The 23,797-nt window shown below is 38.6% G+C and overlaps 1 protein-coding gene across 3 annotated transcripts in view; it reads right to left on the bottom strand.

The window, feature by feature from the left end:
- Nucleotides 1-23,797, bottom strand: part of LOC149263930 (serine/threonine-protein kinase TOR-like) — a 491,915-nt gene that overhangs the window by 84,511 nt on the left and 383,607 nt on the right. The window lies entirely within an intron of this gene.

A 23,797-nucleotide genomic window follows, 5' to 3' on the forward strand; every position in this document is an offset into this window, starting at 1 on the left:
TTATTGCCGATTCCGAGTCTGGTAACATTGAGTTCAACTGACCATTAGTCTCTACGATTTGGCACCCAAACATCCTCATACCTGAGTAGGGCGTGGAAATGCACATTGGGAGGTTGATGCAGCTAAAAGAAATAGAAAGAACGTATACAAAAGAAAAATCAAAATCCAAAAGATGGTCAGGATTGACGAGTTAGCACAAGGGCAAAAGCCAAGAATGAGCTCTACCTCACTCACATGGCCATCACCCAGTTCCTGGGTCAATGTTTCCTTATCTCATAGAAGACAAAGAAACATACATGTTCAAACCCCTAATGGACGACCAACTAGCCCATCCTTAATGGGGTAATAACTATTATACATCATACAAAGCAAGCTCTCATTCCTTGAGCTATGAGCAATAATACAAAGAAGAATCAAGAAAAAGTAAAAGGAATTTTGATGGGTGAAAAAACAAAGGTCAAGATAACTCGTGCATTCACAATTGCTTCCTCCTCACATCCATACACACAGGATGAGATACTCCATGATAGTTGGTCCCTTTAACCATGGCACTTGGCCATGAAGTCTTTTCTTCTTCATTCAATCATTATTCACATGGCACCTATCAATTGAAGGGCGAAACAAGGACATGTCACTTCCCCTTGAGGATTGAGAACACCTAATAGGATCATTAGTTAACCACTCCTACCAAGGGAGGTAACACCATTACGTGACTAAGGACCCAATTTTGGAAGAGAAGCCTCATATGAAGTGTTAATTTTCCCATTTCTTTCAAATTTGGTTCACTTAGATGCAATATTGACTAAGTGTACCTAATGGTGAAAGTTGCAACACTAGATATTGTGTAATTGGAAGGTGGTTCCATCTATAGGTCTAAGCAACTTCATTGGGGTCCAGATACTCCAGAGTGCATATTGACACCCACCGATGATGCGTTGAGAGCCATGCGAGAGCATCATTTGTATCCATGGGCACCTTCAACACCCACAATGTTCCTGCATTTTGCTTTATTATTCATGGGATGATGCACCCACAACCAACTTAGTAGAAATATAGGGCCAAACAATTGATCCAGGGCCCGAATGAGATTTGTCTCATACCTTGGGACATGGAAGCAATGTTGCACGAAACATCCCCCCCGTCCCAAGGTTCCAAACCCAGAACCAGATCCCGTACGAATCTATGGGGGATTTGTTGTTCGAAAATTTGGAACCCTGGATCAAGCTGACTAATACCGTTACTGGAAATTTAGAACAGTGTCGGTCCAATCCACAGTTATAGATTTCCAAACCGTTGTTCTGCTAGCAGATCTGCCTCGAATCCATAATAGATCGGGCACAGATCCATACTGGTCATAAGCGGTTTTGAGGCCTAGCAAGTGGTTTCATGGCGAATGACCCATAAATCAAATTTATTTATTTATTTTTTCTTTAACTTGAGTTGAGGGTGGGTCTAAGGTGAGTTAGGAAAATAATAGATGGGGATAAAGCTAATTTTCGCCTCTCATTTCCTCACTTGTGTATTTTTGGAGAGATTGAAGAAGAGAGGAGAAGAGATACTTGAGGAGAGCTGGGAGAAGTGAAGGAGGTGGAGCTAGAAGCAATGGAGGAGGAGCTTCGACGAGTAAAGAGAGGTTTCCATCTACAATAGCTAAAGAGGTAAGTGCAAACCCCAAACTCTCTCATTTTTCTGTCATTGTTGTTTGTATTTTTCCTCCTCCCTCTCCTACTCCTTCCCATTCTTTCTTCTTGCTCATTTCATTGTAGCTTGTCCATCTATATTCATATTCCAAAATGGTGTTATTTTGGCTTCCATGTATTATTCCACTTTTGGTTTTCATTATGGTAAGAGGCTGTAGGAATAGAAGGGAAGAAGAACAAGAGGACAGTGGTCCCCATATGAGTGACCCAATGTATGATGAGGAGGAAGGGTTTTAAGAGGAAGGGGATGAAGAGGACACTGAAATACAAGAGGGGAAGTTGCAATGACACCGTTGTGGAATTATGTGACCAAACTTAAAGGGGGAAAAGGTGGTGGAAGCTACAAGTTTTTGTGCCCTCGTGGTTGTCATGGAAGAAAACCATATAATGGTTCATATACCTATGTGAAGAGGCATCTTTGTGGGGTGTTGGACAATGATCAAAAAGGGTGTTGTTGGGATAGAAATCTGCCTATAGGTTTCAGCTGAACAAAGGAGAAAATATATCCAAACAAAGGAGGTTGCACAACAGAAAAACAAAAAACAGAAAGCTCATTTTGAATGAAGTGCAACCACTAGATTTGGTAGCTCATCTCCTCATGGTACTTCTGCAACCTCATGAAGTAGAAGAACAATAGGGGATTTTCTAAACATTGCTGAGAGCGATGATGTGGATGGAAAGATAGTCTGGTTTATGTGTGCTTGCGGTGTGCCATTCAATGTGCTTCACTCTCCCTATTGGCCTGATATGGTAAAGGGCATCAATGAAGCCCCAAAAGGATACAAGAGCCTCAACTATGAAAAAGCTAGAACAGTGTTATTAGAAAGAGAAAAATCAAACGTTCAAAGAGCTTTGACACGTTTTACAAATGAGTGTGTGGATTGTGTGGTATCCATTGTATCAGATGGGTGGACAAATGTTAGAAACCAGTATTTGATAAATGTTCTTGATGTTTCTGCTAGTGGTGCAGTGTTTATTGCATGTCATGATTCCTCATCCATCAATGCAACTTCCCAAAACATTGTAGATCTCTTATTGCAATCAATCAAAGATATTGTTCCTAATAATGTGCTTCAAGTGATCACTAATAATGCAGCAAATTGTAGGGCAGCAGGAAAAATTATTGAGCATACTCATCTACACATCTTTTGGTTCGGGTGCTTGGTGCACACAATGAACCTTTTGATGCATGATATTGTGAAGCATAAATAATGTGGATGGATTAATGAGCTTTACTAGAGAAGGAAGCAACTCATTAAATTTATTGCAAGGCATACAAGGGTAAATTACTTTTATGGCACTTACTCCAAGTTGTAGTTGCTTAAACTTGCAAAAACAAGATTTGCAAGTTATTACCTCACCTTTAGGCGGCTAGTGAAGGTGAGACGAGCTTTAACTAATATGGTGACCTCTGAATCATGGGATGGCATTAACACTGATAGAGATGGTGCTAATGTAGCCAAGGACACTATTCTTGACAGTTACTTTTGGTCACATATTAAATATGTTTTGCAATTCACCAAACCAATGTATTACACAATCAAGTTTGCAGATTCAGATCGGCCAATAATTGGGGAGGCATATGAGCAAATGGATAGCATGTTGGAGCAAATTAAAGACATTGTTGAGCCTAGAGACATCACCTTGTACAATTATATTCGGGTGGAAAAATGATGGGATATGCTAAACATTCCATTGCATGCCTTACCATATGTTTTGACACCTAAATACTATCATCCACCATGGCTTTCAACACCAGCACCTGAGGGGGGAGCAAGAGAAAACCACACCTAAATCCAGAGGTTCTATATGGTTATATGAAAGAATTGGATAAATTAATCCCTGATGAGGAGGAGTCTGCCATGCTACAGAAACATTTGAGTAGCTATGCGTTCAACACTAGTCCTTTTGGGAGCATGCATGCAATTAGAGATCGAGAGAATTTATTTTCTCGAGTGGTGGAACATGCATGGAGGTGCTACTCCACTTCTACAAACTTTGCCATTGCAGGGGCTATCACAGGAAGTAAACACCTTTTTTGCAGAGAGCTGTTGGAGTTCCTAATTTTTCATCCATAGTGTTAAAAGGAATAGGTTAAATTTAGATCGAGAAGAGAGCTTGGTTTATGTTCACTACAACTTGTGATTGTTGTCCCATTATTGTGATGATTCAAAGACTAATAAAGAACTTAAGGTTTGGGACAAAAATCTAGAGGAGCCCAATTTGGAGGACGAGTGTTGCAATTAGAGCAATTGGAGGATGCTCTTATCCAGGATGATCATGATCAAGTTGAGATGCCAACTCCATCCAGTCCCTTGGTTCCCATGTTCCATGCTTGAACACCAACAACAGGGACTTCATCTTCATCAGTTCCACTACCACAACTTCCAGAGCCACCATCTTCACCACCTTCTTCATTTCCACCATGTCGAGGCTCACTTATTGTTCGTGGTAGGAAGAGGAGAGATTAGTAGATATATTTATAGTTTACTACTTTTGTCATAGACTAGACTTGTAGTCTTGTGAATTTGAACTTTCTTGTCTTACTCTTCCTAGTTCAATGTGTACTTGAGTCTTGGTGGTGGCCAAGTGGCCTATTTTGTAAAAATTATTATTTGAATTTTAGACACGACTCATTTTGACAGTTGCTCACTTGCTAGATATTACTTGAATGTTTGATGATTTTATCTTTTAAATGTTTTATGTTCTATGACATGCTTAAAAAATTGATGTATGTTTGTAATTGCTAGAATCTAGATGGTTGATGCTCGAATAATTAATATTGATGTACAATGGAATCATGGATGCCATATATATCTTGATTTATGTAAAAATATGCATGTTTTCATGTCTTCTACAACTAATTTGGTATTTTGAAAGTTTTTTTGAATATAAATGCAAAAAAATATAAAATATACATATATTTATAGTAAACAATTTTGAGATGCTTCGCTTCATAGAATTTTGGGAAATGATGCTTCCTCGTCCCTGCTTCCAAAAAACGCCCCCGCCTCGTCCTCACTTCGTGCACCATGCATGGGAAGGCTAGCACCATCTTTAGTGCCCTCAATGTTGGAGCCGAGTTAGCCATATTCACCTCTTCGAGACACATGAGACCCATTTTTATATACATTTATTTATAGTAGACAATTTTGAGATGCTTCACTTCCTAGATTTTTGGGAAATGATTCTTCCACGTCCCTGCTTCCAAAAAACGTCCCCGCTTCGTCCTCGCTTCGTGCAACATTGCATGGCAGGGCTAGCACCATCTTTAGTGCCCTCAACATTGGAGCCAAGTTAGGTATATTCACCTCTTCGAGACACATGAGACCCATTTTTATATACATATATTTATAGTAGACAATTCTGAGATGCTTCGCTTCCTAGATTTTTGGGAAATGATGCTTCCACGTTCTTGCTTCCAAAAAGCGCCCCCGCTTTGTCCTCGCTTCGTGCAACATTGCATGGGAGGGCTAGCACAATCTTTAGTGCCCTCAACGTTGGAGACGAGTTAGGCATATTCACCTCTTCGAGACACATGAGACCCATTTTCTGCCCCAAGCCCCAAATTGGGACCCACATAGCATGATTTTAGAGGGCCTCTACACTTGTAATGGCACTCAAGGACCCTAACGCAAGCACTAGAAGGGAAATCCGCTAGCATGACATCAACTTCTTGATCACTACGTCTCACATGTGTGGAGATAATTATGTTTTTTATGAGCTACAAGGTCGGCTTGTAACCCTTCTTGTAGTTTGCCCATTATTTTATTGTTTGAGGGGCTTGTAGGCTAAAATAGGCCTTAGTAGGACACATATCAATTAGAGGTCATGTCATTGTGATATCTCATTATCACACATTGGAATTTCAGCCTCTTTGGAGGAACTCACACTTGTTCTCTTATGGATGTTTGGAGATCTTTGGATGCATTATGATATTTGGAGCTGATCTTGGATATTCTTTGGAGTTATTCTTTAGTCTAAAGGAGAAAATCTTGCATGCTATCTTGTAAGTGCTATTAATTATTGAATTGTTTCCTGAATGTCTAACGTATGGAATAACTGAACCTAGTTTATGTTGAATTGTGCTCTAATTTGTTGAAGATCAATGTTGAAAGCTATCTAGATGAATGTTCCATGCATTACTAATAAATAACATGTAATGAATTGTCCTAGTGGTGAAAGCCTAGTAGCTCTCCCATAAAATTCCATTTTTCTGTTGATTGGGTAAATGCTTGAAATTTGATTGCTAGGGCATCAAATTCCGACCTCCTTAGGAAAAATTTTGGCTAATCTATCTCATCCTAGACTCCATATTCCCAAGGGACAAGGCACTCGTCCAATCAATTGGTGATCATTCTCAAATCTTATCCATATTTTCTCTCCCTCAATTCGGCCCTTTCAAGGCTAAGTTAGGAAACTAGGGCTCGGTGTGAATCCCTAGGAAAGAGGAATTTTGGTGGTTAGAGAGCCTAAACATCAAGAGAATAGTATTTGCAACAAAATCTATCCTTTTGGTGGGCATCCACTTCAATTTCATCCATAAATTTCCTTTCCCTAATTATTTTCCCAAGACGAAAACCCTAGTTCTCCTTCCTTCAACTTTAGGCCTTTCTTGAAGGTTTCATGAGCCTTGGCAAAGCTGGTATACATCATAAGAAACCTTTTTTTGCTAGCCTTGACCTTTGGTTAATCCAATGCTCGCCAAAATTATCAAACCCTAGGCCTTGTGCCCTCTTCTCTAGGTCTCATCATAGAGAGTGAATTGCTTCTTTGTGAAGCTTTGGACCTAAGTTGTGTCTTTCTTGAAGAGTTCCTAATGAGATCATTTCACACATCAACTACAAAATATCTATTATAAAGTGACCTCTCTCCTACTAGGACTCCTCCCATCAGTGAAAATCCATAAAGAGCAGGGGCTTTTGGTTGTGGTGACAGTGGGATACTACCCCATTATTGCTTCTTGGTCTAGCTTATGCTTTGAAGTGTTTCCCTCTATAAGGCCTGATAGATTTTGCGGCAACAGGTTGCACCCTCCAACCAGTCTTCAAACCTTAGCTTGGTTGCAACCTTCATCACAACCCCCCAAATCAAATAATTAACCTAGAAAAATATATAATGCTAGAAAATAATTATTTTGTTGAAACCTTTGTGACAAAATCAATCTTACTTCTCCTCAGAGTTTCATGCTACGTTGATACCATGTTAACTTTCCAAACCAAATCTAATTTAATACTCTCAACAATTTATTTTATACAAGAAAATGTATTCGTCTAGTAAATTATTTTTCTGAAAAAACAACTAAATAAAAAATAGACTGGTATTTAACTTAAATAATTTGCAGCAAAAATTTAAATAAAAAATCAGCCATAAACACATCCAAAAAATTCATGCACCAAATTCTCCTTCACTTTTCTATTTACTTAGAAAAGTTAAGGTTCCCCTAGTAGGGGAAATGGCCGTTAGAGAACACACAATACAACAACTTTGAACCTAGAATTTTCGACCCACTAAAAATTTTAGCCTACCGAAAAATTCGAACCCCTGGAAATTTTGGCCCCTGAAAGTCGGCTCCTCTAAACTGTAATAATGACCTCCTCTTCCTTGCCCTATATGACCCGTTGTGCACTAGAGAAATCTGCCTCTCACCCTTGCATAAGCCTTAGATGGAAAACTCAATCTCCTTACAATTCTTGGCCACCTCTCAAAATCTCAAAGTCATCTTACCATGAACTCGACCCCTTCAAATTTTTCTCCCAAAATATCCTTGCTACACACCTTTCTCTTCTCTTCAATCTTCAGCCTCTCACTCCTCTCAGAAAATCACTCTCCCAATAACTCGATGTGTCTTTCATCCTTCCCTTAGGCTTCTTTTACAATTTCTCATTGAGTTAAATCTCAAACCCTAGATCTCTTAAGTGATGAATTGATCCAAATATCAACGACTTGATTTGGAATTATAAGTGTGATTAGCTTAATGAGCGAATGAAAAGACTAAACTTGAAGAAATAAAGAACAGAAAATAGAAACAAGAAGACTCAGGTTGTTAACGGAGTTCACCCAATGTGGGCTACATCTCTGAGCCAACGTCGAATGAGTGATCGCTTTATTCAATGATGCAAAGAATGCAGTTTACATTCATCAAGTCTTCAACCTATAACAAAACTCATCCTCCATCTTGCTACAAAGGTGGTGGTTTCCCAAAAAACCACTTACTTTCCCTCTGGCTACCAAAAACAAGGCCAAAATCCCCTTTCTCCAACTTATAAAGACTATATTACTACTTGAAAGAACTTCATTCTGTCAATCCTTTCACATCTGAACTATGTGGTGCAATGGCCAAAACATTGTGTTAATATGCAGGAGGTCCCTAGGTCAAGCTCACAGATCATTGGGATATTTTGAAGTTAGGTGTTGTTTCAAAATTTAAAAATATTTTGTTGTTGAGCTATACCAAGGACATGTAGTAGTGTAAAGGTTAACATTGGTGTTTGTTACAGTGGATGTTGCAGGTTCAACCCCACAACCCTTCCAAATTTTACCATTGGATAACCTTGAAATGTCTCCAACGACTAATGAACACTATTGGCGCAATGGTTATATGGTCTACATTATCAGCAAAGGTTATTGGGTCGATCCTCAACGATGCTATTTATACACAATAATTGTTTTAATAAACTTTAAAGAAGGAGTCATGCCAATCCGTAACAACCACACCAGTTGGCATAATAGTGAACTATTTATCTGTGTCGAGAAGGTTGGTGGTTTGATCTGCTCCTCGACTAGTCTTTCCATTACCACCAGTTGAACCTTCATGGCCAATTGCAAGTTGTCACATGGCAGCTTCTAATTGGCCCACGTCATGCACAATTACCCTGCCATCTCATGTTGCATCAACCTACCACATCATTGTTACATCAACACCATGCCACTTTGCCACATCATCACTCGTATTATCAACATGCCACATGTCACATATTGATTGGGCCACTGTATACCATGAAATCATTTGTATTGTTTGTACTACCACATCTCATCCTATAGTACATCCACGAGTCACACCCTACAAAATTTTTACCAGTTTCTCCAAAACATCAGAAGGCGATAACTTTCTCATACGACATATGTTTCACATTGTTCAAGCATCGTTAGAAAGCTCTCAACAATCTCTCCAACATGGAGACCTTTGCATCAGCATTTGAAGGCATCGTTTTTTATCGATTATGAAAATCCACTTAGATCATGAATGGCTAAGATTAGATCTTAAACCTCACTTGACATCAATGGTAGATACTAGAGATTACATCTAACCAATGTTTTTAAAACCGGAACCGGTGACCGGACCGGTCCACCTAATGAACCGGTTTACCGACCGGAACCGGTCTAACCGGGACTGGTTTGGTCTAAACGAACCGGTTTTAAAAAAATGTATTAAATAATTAATTTTTAATGAAACAAAACTATTTTTAAGATGTCAAACCATGATTCCAAGCCAATAGAGACAAAATATGCAAAGTTTGCTCATTTATATACCATGTAAAGGTGAATATATCAAAATGGCACCGAGTGCAATACATATCATCGACAAAATAGCAAAATACATAAGAAATGAGGCTCTAAATGGCCTATAAAGTCCAAAAACAATGTTGCAAGCTATGAGGCCATTGGCCTACTACAAGTCTACAGTGTACACATGATCAATCATCAAGTTCATCACCACTACTAGACACAGGATCATCATCAGGAGCTACATAGACATCATCTGGTTCAGAGTCTGAGGATGCCTCAGCCTGATCTACAACCTCAGTATCAATGCCACCAATGACAATAAAAGTGGACCTAATGGAAGCACGAGTTTGTCGACCTGCATGACTAGTGCCTTCCATTGGTTCTTTGCCTTTCCTTGATGCCGCTATTGATCCTGGTTCTGATGCCACCACATAATCTGCCTCATCCCCCGCTAAAGCCATGTCGATATCAAAATCAGCGTCAAACACAGGGTCTTCAGTCTCCTCCACCCATTCTGATGTTGGATCAATATCGTCCAACACAATGGGATCTAGATCGGGAGTTTTGCTCATCATTTGGAGCTCCGATTGCATTTATTGTTTACCCCCAAACCATGAAATCCTGAAAACCATTACATCTGCTGAATTTTGAGTGAAATCTAAAATTCTAGTTTCTCCATATGAAATCCAATGAGGTCGAAACCACTCTCAAACATCCTGAGTCATTTCATGGTAATGTTAAAAATTTAAGTAAAAGGATGAAAATTAAAATTAAAGGAAATGTCACTTTTACTTTAAGAATTTAACATTACCATTTATTGCCAACATTGTTAGGGTTGAAACACCCTTAGTTTCCCCCCAAAAACCCTAAAACACAGTCAGAAATATGCTTTTTTAACTTTACGGTGGGCGTGCCTAAAACCGGCCTGTTTAGGACGGTTCCGTCCTAAACCGGCCGGTTTTCACCGGTTAGGGAAAAAAAATGGAGAAATGGGCATTCAAACCGGGTTTTTTGGCCAGTTTAGACCGGCTGGCTTGCTAACCGGCCGGTTAGACCGGTAACCGGTTTTTAAAAACGGTTTTTAAAACATTGCATCTAACTCACTAAAGTAAATTAATTTACTTTTCATTAGAAAACCTTAGCCCAATAGCCAACATTAATTAATAAATGAATCAATGTGTTTTTCCTAAATTAGGAAATACACCAAAAAAGTCACTTATTCAACATGAGCATGTACTTAAAGAGTCTTGGATCGCTCCTCCATGCTTGACACCTAGCCTATGTAGAAGTGCCTATTCGTTGCTATATCATCAACACTCACTCCTAGATGGGAAGGTATTTTGCACTACCATTAATATTTGAAGACATCATTTTTTGTCAGTCATGAAGATCCACTTGGATCATGAATGGCTAGGATTAGATCCTAAGCCCCACTTGAGATCAATGGTAAAGATTAGATCTAACTCACTAAAGTAAATTAATTTACTTTTCATTAGAAAGCCTTAGCGCAATAGTTAACATTGATTAATAAATAAATCAATGTACTTCTCCTTAGTAAAGATATTAAAAGGGTCACTTAGTCAACATCAACAAGTACCTAACTAGTCTTGGACCAATCCTGCAAGCTTGACACCTATCCGATGTAGAAGTACCTTTTCGTTGCTATATCATCAACACTCCCTCCTCGCAAGGAAGGTATTCTACACCACCCCCAACTTATCCCTATAGAAGAAAACTTTCCATTCACTAGAGGCTTGCTGAGAATGTCTACAACCAGATAAACTATTGGGATATATCGAAGCTTCATAGCTTCCCCCTGGACCCAGTAACTGATGAAGTCATACCTCATCTCTGTATGTTGGGACATGCCATGAAAAAACACTAGATTCCAAAAGAGCTTCATGTAACTTTGATTATCACATTGAATCATTGTGGGATCCAATTCAAAACCAAATAACCTAGTGAGCACCTTGCAAAGCCAAATGGCCTCACCAATTGTCAAACTCGCTACCATGTACCCTACCACAGAGAAATTGCGTGCCACAAAAGATTGTTTCCTGCTAAGCCATGAGATCAGTATTGACCCCAAGCTAAAGCAACAATATAATATGTTTTTCCTATCCACTACACTCCCAACTCAATCTGACTGTCTATATCCCTGTAACTACACTCCACCACTCCTTACATACCTCAACCCATGATCCATCGTACTTCATAGATGTCTGACCACATGCTCCACTACAACACAATGCACCCTCCTCAGCTTCGCAACAAATTGGCCCAATGTATTCAACAGAAAGCAATATATTTAGCCTAGTCTAGTGTTGACCAATACATCAATCAAACAATCAATCAAATACTTGTACAATGTGGGATCCACCAACTATGACTCTGAAGCATTCAGCTTCTACACGTTAGTAATCATCAGTATAGACATAGACTTGCAATCTACCATCTCGAATCTCCTCAAGATATCAACTATATATTTTCCTTCTACCAAGAAAATATCACTTTTCTATTGCCACACCTCCAATTCCAACAAATAGTGCATCATGTCGATGTCCTTCATCTTGATCTCTATAGCACATAGCTATGAGATTTTCCAAACCTATGATAAATAGATCATCAACATACAGTACAAAGATGAGTGGATTATCACCAACAAGTGTGTAACAAAGGTTGGGATCTGACTTACTCTTGGTGAAGCAAATACTCATTGTTAATTTAGCATCTCAAGGACAAATTCCCTCCTTTGGGCAGCCTTCCTCGTCCAGAGAAGACCCTCTTTGCCCTTGGAAGAATTTAATTTGGTCAAGGAAAAAATATTATCTTTAATGAAAAACCCACAAGTACACAAAAGTACAAGTTGGCCTAAAGGACAAATTAGGTCCCCAAAGAAGCATATAAATACAAGACAAGTTAGCCTCATTTGGACATCACATCAAGCATTTTCTTCTTCTCTCTCCTCTTGTGATTGGTTCGTACAGGTCTGAAGTAGGGCAGCTGAGTTCACGCTCGAAGGTTCTTGGGCAGTCCTGAAATGTTGCGTTGACATTTTGTTTGGGTGACCATTGACCAAGTTTGACTTGGAGTTTTGACCTCCTTTGACTTGCAAAATTTCAATCTCTTGAGGCCAAATTTTTCTATGGAGAAGCCGAGATTTTCTAGGCACTTTTGACTACCACTGACACTTAATTTCGACCTCTGAAATCAGAAGTTTGATTGCAGAAATTCTCTCCTTTGACCAAGTTTGATCGAGTTGTTTGGGACTATTTTGACTTCATTTTGACCAGCAATTAAGGTTGCATTCTTGGGCAGTTTACCGAGCTCTTTTGGAAGAGTTTGATTGTTGACTTTTCGACTAGTTAAGGCATCTTTGACTACTATTAACTTTGACCAAAATAGTAGATTTAAATGTTTAACTAGATTTGAGTTTTGGGCTCATCTCTTGGATATTGGTTTATTGGAAAGTCAAAGTTGTTGACCTTTGACTCTTAGTTGATGAATTGCATCATTGTAATCATTCTGCTAAACAGTTTATGACAATATACTAAGAAGAAGAATTTGAAAGAGTTTTCCCCCCTTTGGGGTTTTTCCTTGGTCTTTGACCAAATCCTTGTGTCCCTTATTGCTCTTAATTGTCTTCTATTGTACATTGCATTTACTATTCTATCTACAATTGCTATCTACCATTGGAAGATTAAATTTGATTGATAATTGAAGAAAAGATTTGGGCTAAAATAAAACAGTGGAAAATTAACATGGTTTCAAAGCTAAGGTGAACACAAGCCCAAAGAATCAAGAGACAAGAGACAAAAGCAATCATCTTTGGAAGAAGTTGAAGGAACCTATTTGACTTGGTCAAGATGTCTACCTCTTACCTCAAGGATTCTGAGAAGTTGGGAGACTCATCAAATTTTGTTGTTTGGAAGATGGGGTTGGAAGCAGTGTTGCACTAATCGGGAAAAAATCGCGATTAAATGATTTAATCGCGATTTTTCAAAAAAACGATAAAATCGGGCAATTTAATCATAATTTTTTTTAGCCAATATTTTCGAATTGTTTTTTTCTTTTTTTTACGAGGAGGAGGAGGTGACCCAAGCTACCCCTGTCACAAGTAGAGGACGTGGTCTACCTCCTGTAGCTCCTAATTCTTCAGCTTCTAGATCACAGCAGAGTCTACTGCCAACTCCACCAACATCTACATCTAGAGAGGCAAAGGAGATCAGTAGTATTAGACTTTAGTTATTTGGTTCATTTCATTGTATATGACATTATGACTCATGATATGAGATACATTATTATATTTTTTGTTGATATTTTGAGGTTGAGTTGGGACTCAAGAGTCAAGACTTACTATTCAGGACATGATTCATTGTTATGTGTGATTTTAGCACTAGAAATGATATTAAACATCTTATATATTAGTTCTTTTATCATATTTATGTGTCAATGTATTTATTTTATGTTGTAGATGGTTTAGATATTTAAAAAATTGAAAAAAATGAATATTTTTGTACCAAACAATTTTTTCCCAATTATTATCGATTTTTCCCTGATTATTATGATTTTTCCCGATTTTTTCCCCGCGCCGAATTAATCCCGATAACGATTAGTGCAACATTGGTTGGAAGTGATATTAGATGAAAACGATGTCCTGGAATATGTGGAAGGAAAAGTTATTGAGCCTCTAGAGAATGCTCCTGCTGCTACCAAGTCCAAGTAAAACAAAGGTGAGATCAAAGCTAAGAAAATTCTTATTGATTCCTTACAAGATAATTTGCTTGTTTATGTTGGAAAATTGAAAAAGTCTAAGGACATCTATGATAATATGGTTGGGATGTATGAGGTCAACAACTTGAATCATATCCTCTCTTTGAAGAATAAACTCAAGGAATTGAAGATGACCAAAGGGGAATCTGTGCAGTCCTATGTCATGAGGGTATCCCATCTAAGGGACAAATTGCAAATTGTTTGTTATGAATAAAATATTCATCAAATAAACATTAATTAAATAATAATATTAATAATAAATTAAAATAGTCATAAAATTGTTAGTGAGCCTATATCCGATAGAGAGTTGGTATTGCTCACTCTTCAAGGTCTTCCTCCTATTTGAGAAACATTCATTACTACTATTAGCAATAATGATGAGTGCCCCATATTTGATGAGCTCATTGGCAAATGTACTCAAGAACAAACCAGGGTGATCTCCAAAGAGAGGATTCAAAAGCATGAAGAAGGAGAACCCTCTACATTTGATGCTCAAGGAAAGAAGAGAAAAGGAAGAGGGAGACCATCTGGTTCAAGAAATCATACCCCTGAATCAAAGGACTAAAGTAGAAGGTTAAGGAATATTGAATGCTTCAATTGTCACAAGCATTGTCACTATGCCCGAGACTATTCGATGAAGAGAGATGCTCAAGGTCCAATTTCAACAACAATCATGGCTTCAACAACAAGAAGTTCAATGATAGAAGAAATTGTGCCTTTTTGGAAAGCAATTAGGCTATATTTATAGTTGTTTGTATATGCGAAAGGTCACATCTTTTGGGCAGGCCGACATGATCCCTAGAGGGCCAACTTGGTCTTTATTGAGGGAAAAACTTAAATTCAAAAAAATCATTTCCCTGCTCTTAATGAGCATACAAATAAATAATTTTGTTTTCTTGCAAGCATGAAGAACATGCTTCATATAGATTTTATCTTTGCAAAAATAATTCATATTTCAATAAGTACAAAATAATATTTTGAAGACCGATCATAGCTACAAAATTCAACAAAATGTTCAATGCTTTCGTTGCCAAGCATATGGTCACTATCGAAATAATTTCCCTCAAAAGAATGATCCTTGAAGGGATGATCATCGAAGGAGGAAAGGGAAGCACCACGCTTCTGTCGTTGACCTTAATGAACCCTCACATAGGAGGAAGCATAAAAAGAGAGATTTTGATGATGAATATTCATTCTATTCTACTTTTACAGGTTCCATTGCAAGTCATGATGAAATATGGTTGGTGGACAGTGGTGCCTCGAGGCACATGACTAGAAGTTGTGAGAACCTCTCTAAATTGGTCGAAAAGAAGATAGCTCAAAGGGTTGAGCTTGGAGATAATGGCAAATATGAAGTCAAGGGCACTAGTTCGTCATCCTTCCAATTGGAATCGGGAGGTAACGTATCTATTAACAATATTTTATATGTTCCTAGTTTGAAAAAAAAAATGAATTTGTTGTCCATTTCATATCTTGAATACAAAGCGTATAGAATTGCATTCATTGATGGACAAGTTCTAGTATGGAAGAGGGGCGACTCCTTTGAATCTGCCAAGGTCATTCGTCTGGGAATTGGAGGACTATATCGTCTCATCTACTTGGTCGGTCTATTAAAGCCTTGTTACACAACACCATTGATCTTTGTGAGCTATGGCATTGAAGGTACGCTCATGTTCATTATAAAGCGTTGTCTAGAATGGAAGATTTTGTTAAAGGTGTACCTGAGATCAAAATTGAACATGATGGAGTTTGCAAGGGATCTGCCCTTGGAAAAAATGTTAAAGGACAATGTACTAGCAGTGATAGTAGATCCAAATGAATCTTGGATCTTGTGCATTCTGATGTTTGTGGGCCTAATACGTATGTATGACAAGTCCTTGGGTGGTCATATGTACTATGTCACCTTCATCAATGACTACTATCGAAAAACATGGATTTATTTCTTGAAATACAAAGATGAATTATTTGAGAACTTTCAAGAATTAAAAGCACGAGTTGAAAATGCTATAGGAAGAAGAATCAAAACTTTAAGGTCTAACAATGGATGAGAGTATGTATCCAAGGAATTGATTTCCTTATACAAGGATGTTGGAATTAAGAATGAGCTGATAGCTCCCTACTATCCTCAAGAAAATGGAATTGTCGAAAGGAAGAATATGACAATGTACTAGCAGTGATAGTAGATCCAAACGAATCTTGGATCTTGTGCATTATGATGTTTGTGGGCCTAATACCTATGTATGACAAGTCCTTGGGTGGTCATGACTCATATGTACTATGTCACCTTCATTGATGACTACTATCATAAAACATGGATTTATTTCTTGAAATACAAAGATGAATTTTTGAGAACTTTTAAGAATTAAAAGCACAAGTTGAAAATGCTATAGGAAGAAGAATCAAAACTTTAAGGTCTAACAATGGAGGAGAGTATGTATCCAAGGAATTGATTGCCTTCTACAAGGATGTTGGAATTAAGAATGAGTTGATAGCTCCCTACTATCCTCAAGAAAATGGAATTGTCGAAAGGAAGAATAGGACCATTACGGAAGTTGCCAAGGAGATGCTTCATGGTCAAGATTTGTCAATGTTTCTATGGGGAGACGCTTCAAGGACAACTGTTTATGCTCAAACAGATGTCCACATCGAATATTGGATTACAAGACTCCTGAAGAAGTCTTCACAAGTGAGAGACCCAATGTTGAACACTTAAGAATTTTTGGTTGTCCTATTTATGTCCATGTGCCCGAGGAGAAAAGAACGAAGTTGGAACCTTCCGGGAAGAAAGGAACTTTTGTTGGCTATAGTGAAAATTCAAAGGCCTTTAGGGTTTATGTTTCAAGGCAACATTCTATTGAAACTTGCATAAATGTTATTTCTAATGAGGATGTTGCATTCTAGAAGTCCAAGAGATCACACTTGGACTCTGATGATGAGATGTAGGTGGCTCCAAATAATGTGGAATCGAAATCTAAAGAACCTAAACCTATGGAACAAGATCCTCATGAAGAATTTGATGATCATGAATTTGTTGACTCTCCAAGAGCCACTATACCTAAGACTAGAAAGAGACCTACTTGGCTTGAAAGAACATTTTAGGAAGCTAAAGGACATGCTGCATGTTGTGGGACCTTCAGGAAAAGAAAGAGCCCAAAGAAGTATTCAGGTTATGCAGCAATGATGTGTAAGATCATTGAGTCCAAGCCATCCACATATGAAGAAGCAGTTGAGCATCAAGTTTGGAAAGATGCTATGATTGAAGAGTACCAATCTATATTGAAGAATGATGTTTGGGAAATCGTGCCAAGACCTGAAGGGAAATTTGTTGTGTCTTCAAAATGGATCTACAAAATCAAGCATGCAGCTAATGGAAGTATTGAGAAGTACAAGGCAAGATTTGTGGCCTGAGGATTCTCCCAGAAAGAGGGAGAGGATTATGAAGACATATTTGTTCCCGTTGCCAAGTATGCTTCTATTAGATCTGTCATTGCTCTTGCTTCTATTGTAGGTTGAAAATTGCATCAAATGGATGTCAAGACTACCTTTCTGAATGGAGTCATTGACAAAGAAGTTTATATTGAGCAGTGTTAAATCTTTCAGATTCATGATAGAGAAACACATGTTTGCAAATTGAAGAAAGCCTTTTATGTGCATAAGCAGTCTCCTCGTGCATGGTATTCTCGCATTGATAGCTATTTGTTGAGCCTTGGTTTCAAAAAGAGCGATGTTGATCCGAATTTGTACTTCAAATTTGTTGAAGGTGAGCCCTTGATTTTGTTGTTATATGTAGATGATTTGTTTCTGACAGGGGTTGAAGTTCTCATTGTCCAGTGTAAGAGGGAGTTGATTTCTGAATTTGAGATGAAGGATCTTGGTCTTATGCATTATTATTTGGGATTGGAAATTTGGCAAAATCCTAATGAAATCTTTGTTGGACAAGGCAAGTACACTATTAAGATCCTTCAAAAATTTGGCATGATGGACTACAAGTCCATGGACACTCTAATGGTGACAAATTTGAAGAAAATATGTCACTGTGATTCTGAACTGATTGATCATTCTATGTATCGCAAATTGATTGGCCCATTGAACTATCTTGTGAACACTAGACCTGATATTTGCCATGATGTGAACACGTTGAGCCGCAACATGTGCACCACGTTGCAGCAAAACATACATTGAGATATCTATGCGGCACCATTGATTAAGGTTTGAGATATGTTTCTGATGAAAAATGACAGCTACATGGTTTTACTAATGTTGATTGTGTTGGAAGCTCTGATGATAGAAAGAGCGAGCACCTCTGGTTTCTATTTTAGCTTGGGTTCTGCTATGATTTTGTGGTCTGTAAGAAGCAAACTTCTATTTATTTGAGTACAGCTAAAGTTGAGCATATAGTTGCATGTTTAACCTGTTGTGAAGTTGTGTGATTTCGAAAGTTGTTTGTTGGTTTGTTTGATCAAGTGTTGGAATCGACCATTGTGTATTGTGATAATCAAAGTTGTGTGCAGCTTTTTGAGAGCCCATCTTTTCTTGAGAAGTCGAAGAACATTGAGATCAAGTATCATTATGTTTGGAATATTGTCCAGCAAGGAGCTATGAGGCTCAAATATGTCCCTACTAATTAGCAGATTGTTGATGTTTTGACAGAGCCATTGTCCTATATGAAGTTTGCTTAATTCAAAAAACAACTTGGAGTTGTTGAGAATCCCTCTAGGAGGGAGGGAGCACTAATTGTATAGCATTATATGATTGACAATCTTACTTGGGTTGTAGTTGAGAAATCATATTTTATGGTCGAGAAGACTGTCACTCCTTAGGTCAGTTGACCGAGAGACCAATGAGTCTAGTCGGAGAGCTTGGTTCTGAGGCATAGAGTGATCCCTTGGGTCATGAGGACTAAGAGACCAGTTTGGTCAGGGACACTGATTTTGAGATTCTATCCCTTGGGTCATTTGACTAAGAGGCTATATAGTCGAGGATTGAGATAGGGATTACTCTTGGATCGAGGACTAAGAGACCTTGTTTATGGTCAGGGAGATGGACCATGTGCATGATCTTGGGTCATTGTGCTTGACAGAGAAACCATTGCATATGGTTGGAGAATTTGGCCTCATTGATCGATCCCATGGTCAGTTGGGCACTGACCTTGATGCCATTGGGTTTTGACTTATGGGATCTGTTGGATGCTATGTATATTTCCTTATGATGAGACTTGTACATTTGATCTCTCCCTTTGATTACTGTAGGGAGACCTATGGATTGGTCAGGGATATTGATCTTGAAAGAGAGAGAGAGACTTGTACATTTGACCTCTCCCTTGTGTTGTTGCTAAGAGACCTATGAATTGGTTGGGGAGATTGATCTTGAGAGAGAGAATGAAAAGTACCTCCCTAGCTAAGAGGGAATTGAAAATTTAGTAGCTTCGGTCAGTATTTTCATTGGCAAAGTGAAGGAGAGAATTTATATTTTACATGTTGATCAAGTCTGCCTCTCTTGGTCAAGTCCGCACTACTCTTTGAATGGGTTTGATCCCAAGGTCAAAATCCTCCTCCTAAGTCACATATAAATTCAAGTTTGTTGACTTCACATTTGGCATCTCACCATCACACATCAATTCGATCTGAAACAAGAAGTATTATCCACACGTGCAAAGGAGAAAAGAAGTTATGTTCTGCGCAGTGTTGCAAGAAACGTCCCCCCCCCCAAACCAAAACTAAACCCCGAAACGCAATCTGTACGGATGCGTGGGGGAAGCGTCATTCGAAACACGCTTCGGAAAAACCGAAACGCGTTTCGGACTGATAAACACACTTCCTGGAAATTTCGGGAGCGTGTGCCCAAAGCGTGTTTCAGTTTTCCCGAAGTGCGTTTCGTACAGTGCTTCAGCCATATGAAGCGTCGCGCTTCGGAGGACGAAGCGTACGGATCGCGTACGATTCCGTGCACACTTCCTCCATTTCCGCTGTGCAACCAAAAAAAACGTCGCTTTTTTAAATTTTATTTTATTTTTGTGTATGTTGACTTGTTGGGGTTGGGTCCACCTTGGGTTAGGTTGAGGAATGAAGGGATTAAAGCCCCCATTCATCTCTCATTTTCTCACTTTGAGTTTATGAGAGTTGGACAAGAGAAGAGAGGAGAGCTAGGAGGAGTGAAGGAGAAGGAGCTAAGGGAAGGATGAGGAACTTGGAGTAGGAGCTTGGAGGAATTCATCTACAAGAGCTAAAGAGGTAAGTGCAAACCCCAAACTCCCTTATTTTTTTGACTTTTTTTTGTATTTTTCTCCTCCCTCTCCTACGCTTTCCCATTGTTTCTACTTGCTCATTTACTTGTAGGTTGTCCACCACCTATATCCATATTCCAAGATGGTGTTCTTTTGGCTTCTATGTATCATTCCACTTTTGGTTTTAATGATGGCAAGGGGGAGTAGGAATAGAAAGGAAGAAGCACAGGAGGACAGTGGTCCCAATATGAGTGACCCAATGTATGATGAGGAGGAAGGGTTTGAAGAGGAAGGGGATGAAGTTGAACCTGAAGGGGAAACTAAAACACTAGAGGGGAACGCTGCATTAACACCCTTGTGGAACTAGTGACCAAACTTGAAGGGGGAAAGGGAGGTGGAAGCTACAAATTTTTGTGCCCTCATGGTTGTCATGGAGGAAAACCATTTAGTGGTTCATATACCCGTGTGAGCAGGCATCTTTGTTGGCTGATGGACAGTGATGATAAAAAGGGTGCTGTGGGGATACAAATTTGCCCAAACATTTCATCTGAACAAAGAAGAAAATGCATCCAAATAGAGGAGGCTGCACAACAAAAAAGCAAGAAACAAAAAACTCATTCTGAATCAAGTGTAACCTCTAGATTTGGTAGTTCATCTCCTCATGGTATTTCTGGAAGCTCTAGAGGTAAAAGAACAATAGGGGATTTCCTTAATGTTGCTGGAAGGGATGATGTGGATGGAAAGATAGTCTGATTTCTTTGTGCTTGCGATGTACCATTCAATGTGCTTCCCTCTCCCTATTGGCATGAAATGGTAAAGGCCATCAATGAAGCCCCAAAAGGATACAAGTCCCCCAACTATGAGAAAGCTAGAACAGTGTTATTAGAAAGAGAAAAAGCAAAGGTTCAAAGAGCTTTGACACGTTTTACAAATGAGTGGGTAGAATGTAGGGTATCCATTGTATCAGATGGGTGGACAAATATTAGAAACCAACGTTTGATAAATGTTCTTGGTGTTTTTGCTAGTGGTGCAATATTTATTACATGTCATGACGACTCCTCCATCAGTGCATCTTCTTAAAACATTGCAGATCTCCTATTGCAATCAATCAAAGATGTTGGTCTAAATAATGTGGTTCAAGTGATCACAGATAATGCAGCAAATTGTAAGGCAGCAAGAAAAATTATTGAGCATAGTCATCCACACATCTTTTGGTCTAGGTGCCTGGTTCACACATTGAACCTTTTGATGCATGATATTGTGAAGCATAAAGAATGTGGGTGGATTAATGAGCTTTACAGGAGACGGAAGAAACTTGTTAAATTCATCACAGGGCATAGAAGGGTAAACTACTTCGATGGCACTTACTCCAAGTTGCAATTGCTTAAACTTGCAAAGACAAGATTTTCCAGTTATTACCTCACCTTTAGGCGGCTAGTGAAGGTGAGACAAGCTTTAACTAATATGGTGTGTGTTGAAACATGGGATGAAATTAACACTAATAGAGATGGTGCTAATGCAGCCAAGGACACTATTCTTGACATGTACTTTTGGTCAAAGGTTAAATATGTTTTGCAATTCATCAAACCAATTTATTACATGATCAAGTTTGGAGATTCAGATCGACCAATAATTAGGGAGGTGTATGAACAAATGGATAGCATGTTGGGGTAGAGTAAAGACATTGTTGAGCCTAGAGATATCACCTTGTACAATTATATTCGTGCAGAGGTGGAAAACCGATGGGAAATGTTAAATGTTCCATTGCATGCATTAGCATATGTTTTGACACATAAATACTATCATCCATCATGGCTTTCAACACCAGCACCTGGGGGGGGAAGCAGGAGAAAACCACACCAAGATCAAGACATTCACAAAAAATATATGATTCCATTGAGTAAATTAGTCCCTGATGAGGAGGCTGCCATGGTTCAGAAACAGTTGAGCAACTATACGCTTAACACTGGTCCATTTGGGAGCATGCATGCAATTATAGATCGAGAGGCCTTTTCTTCTCTTGAGTGGTGGAACATGCATGGAAGGGCTACTCCACTTCTACAGACTTTGGCATTACGGGTGCTATCACAGGTGGTAAACACTTCTTCTGCAGAGAGGTGTTGGAGCTCTTATTCTTTCATCCACAATGTTAAAAGGAACAGGTTGAATTTAGACCGGGCAAAGAGCTTGGTTTATGTTCATTACAACTTGTGATTGTTGTCCCATTACTGTGATGATGCAAAGACTAATAGAGACCTTAATATTTGGGACAAGAATCCAGAGGAGCCCAATTTGGAGGATGGAGTGCTGCGATTAGAGCAATTAGAGGATGTTCTTATCCAGGTATGTCCATTGTGGTATGAATTTTCCTTATAAAGCATTTCTCTAATTCATGTTTTTAATTTTTTTTGTTAACTTGTGTTTATCTTTTTTGTGTGAATTTTTTGAGCGATTCTAGGATAATGATGATCATGTTGAGATGCCACCTCCATTTGGTCCCTTGGTTCCTAGGTTCCATGGTTCAACACCAACAACAGGGGGTTCGTCTTCATCAGTTTCAGTGCCACAACTTCCATAGGGACCATCTTCTTAATTGCCACCACGTGGAGGCCCGCTGCCACGTTCTCTTCGTCGTGGAAGGAGGAGAGATTAGTAGATATATTCACAATTTACTACTTTTGTCATAGATTAATCATTAGACTTGTAGGCTTGTGAATTTGAACCTCTTTTGTCTTGGCAGTCACCAAGTGACATATTTTGTAAACATTATTATTTGAATTTTGGACATGACAAATGTTGATAGTTGCTACCTTGCTAGATAAATCATAATATGCACTATGTTTTATGTTTTATAATATGCTTGAAAATTTGATGTATGTTTGTAATTGCTAGAATATAGATGGTTGATGTTCAAATAATTAATCATTGATGTACATACTAGTAACTACAATGGAATCATGGATGCCATATCTATCTTGATTTATGCAAAAATATGCATGTTTTCATGTCTTCTACAACTAATTTGGTATTTGGGATGTTTGTTTTGAGTATAAATGCAAAAAAATATATATATATATATATCAGATGCTTCGCTCCCTTGGTTTTTGGAAAATGACGCTTCCACATCCCTGCTTCCAAAAAACATCCCCGCTTCGTGCAACATTGGTTCTGCGTTCACCAGCTCTCTCATCTTTTGTTTGACCAGCATTGACATGGGAGAATCTGCTTCTGTTTGACTGAGACTTTCACTGGTTTGGAGGCTGAAACTTTCTGTGATCGTTGACTAAGGTTGACCAAAAGTTTGCTTTTGTTTTTGGCTCGATGACCGCAGGTCAACTCTGAGATTTGACTGATATTTTGCCTGTGATCGTTGACTGAGATTTTGACCGAATTTCAGCCCACCTGTTCAGAGCTACCTCAGGCCAAAAATCGGAACTTCTGTTGCAGAGTTGACTTTGACCAATGTTGACTGTTTTATCTCTACTTTGACTAGTTTGACTTGGCAATATTGAGATCAGAAAATTGGAATCTTGTTTGGAATATTCTGATGTACATTTGCAGAACTGAATTCTCCCTCATAAGGAAAGATTGT

This window comes from Pinus tabuliformis, chromosome 6 (assembly GCF_031772625.1).
Source record: "Pinus tabuliformis cultivar Carrire ecotype Pingquan chromosome 6, CPIR1, whole genome shotgun sequence".
Taxonomy (NCBI): domain Eukaryota; kingdom Viridiplantae; phylum Streptophyta; class Pinopsida; order Pinales; family Pinaceae; genus Pinus; species Pinus tabuliformis.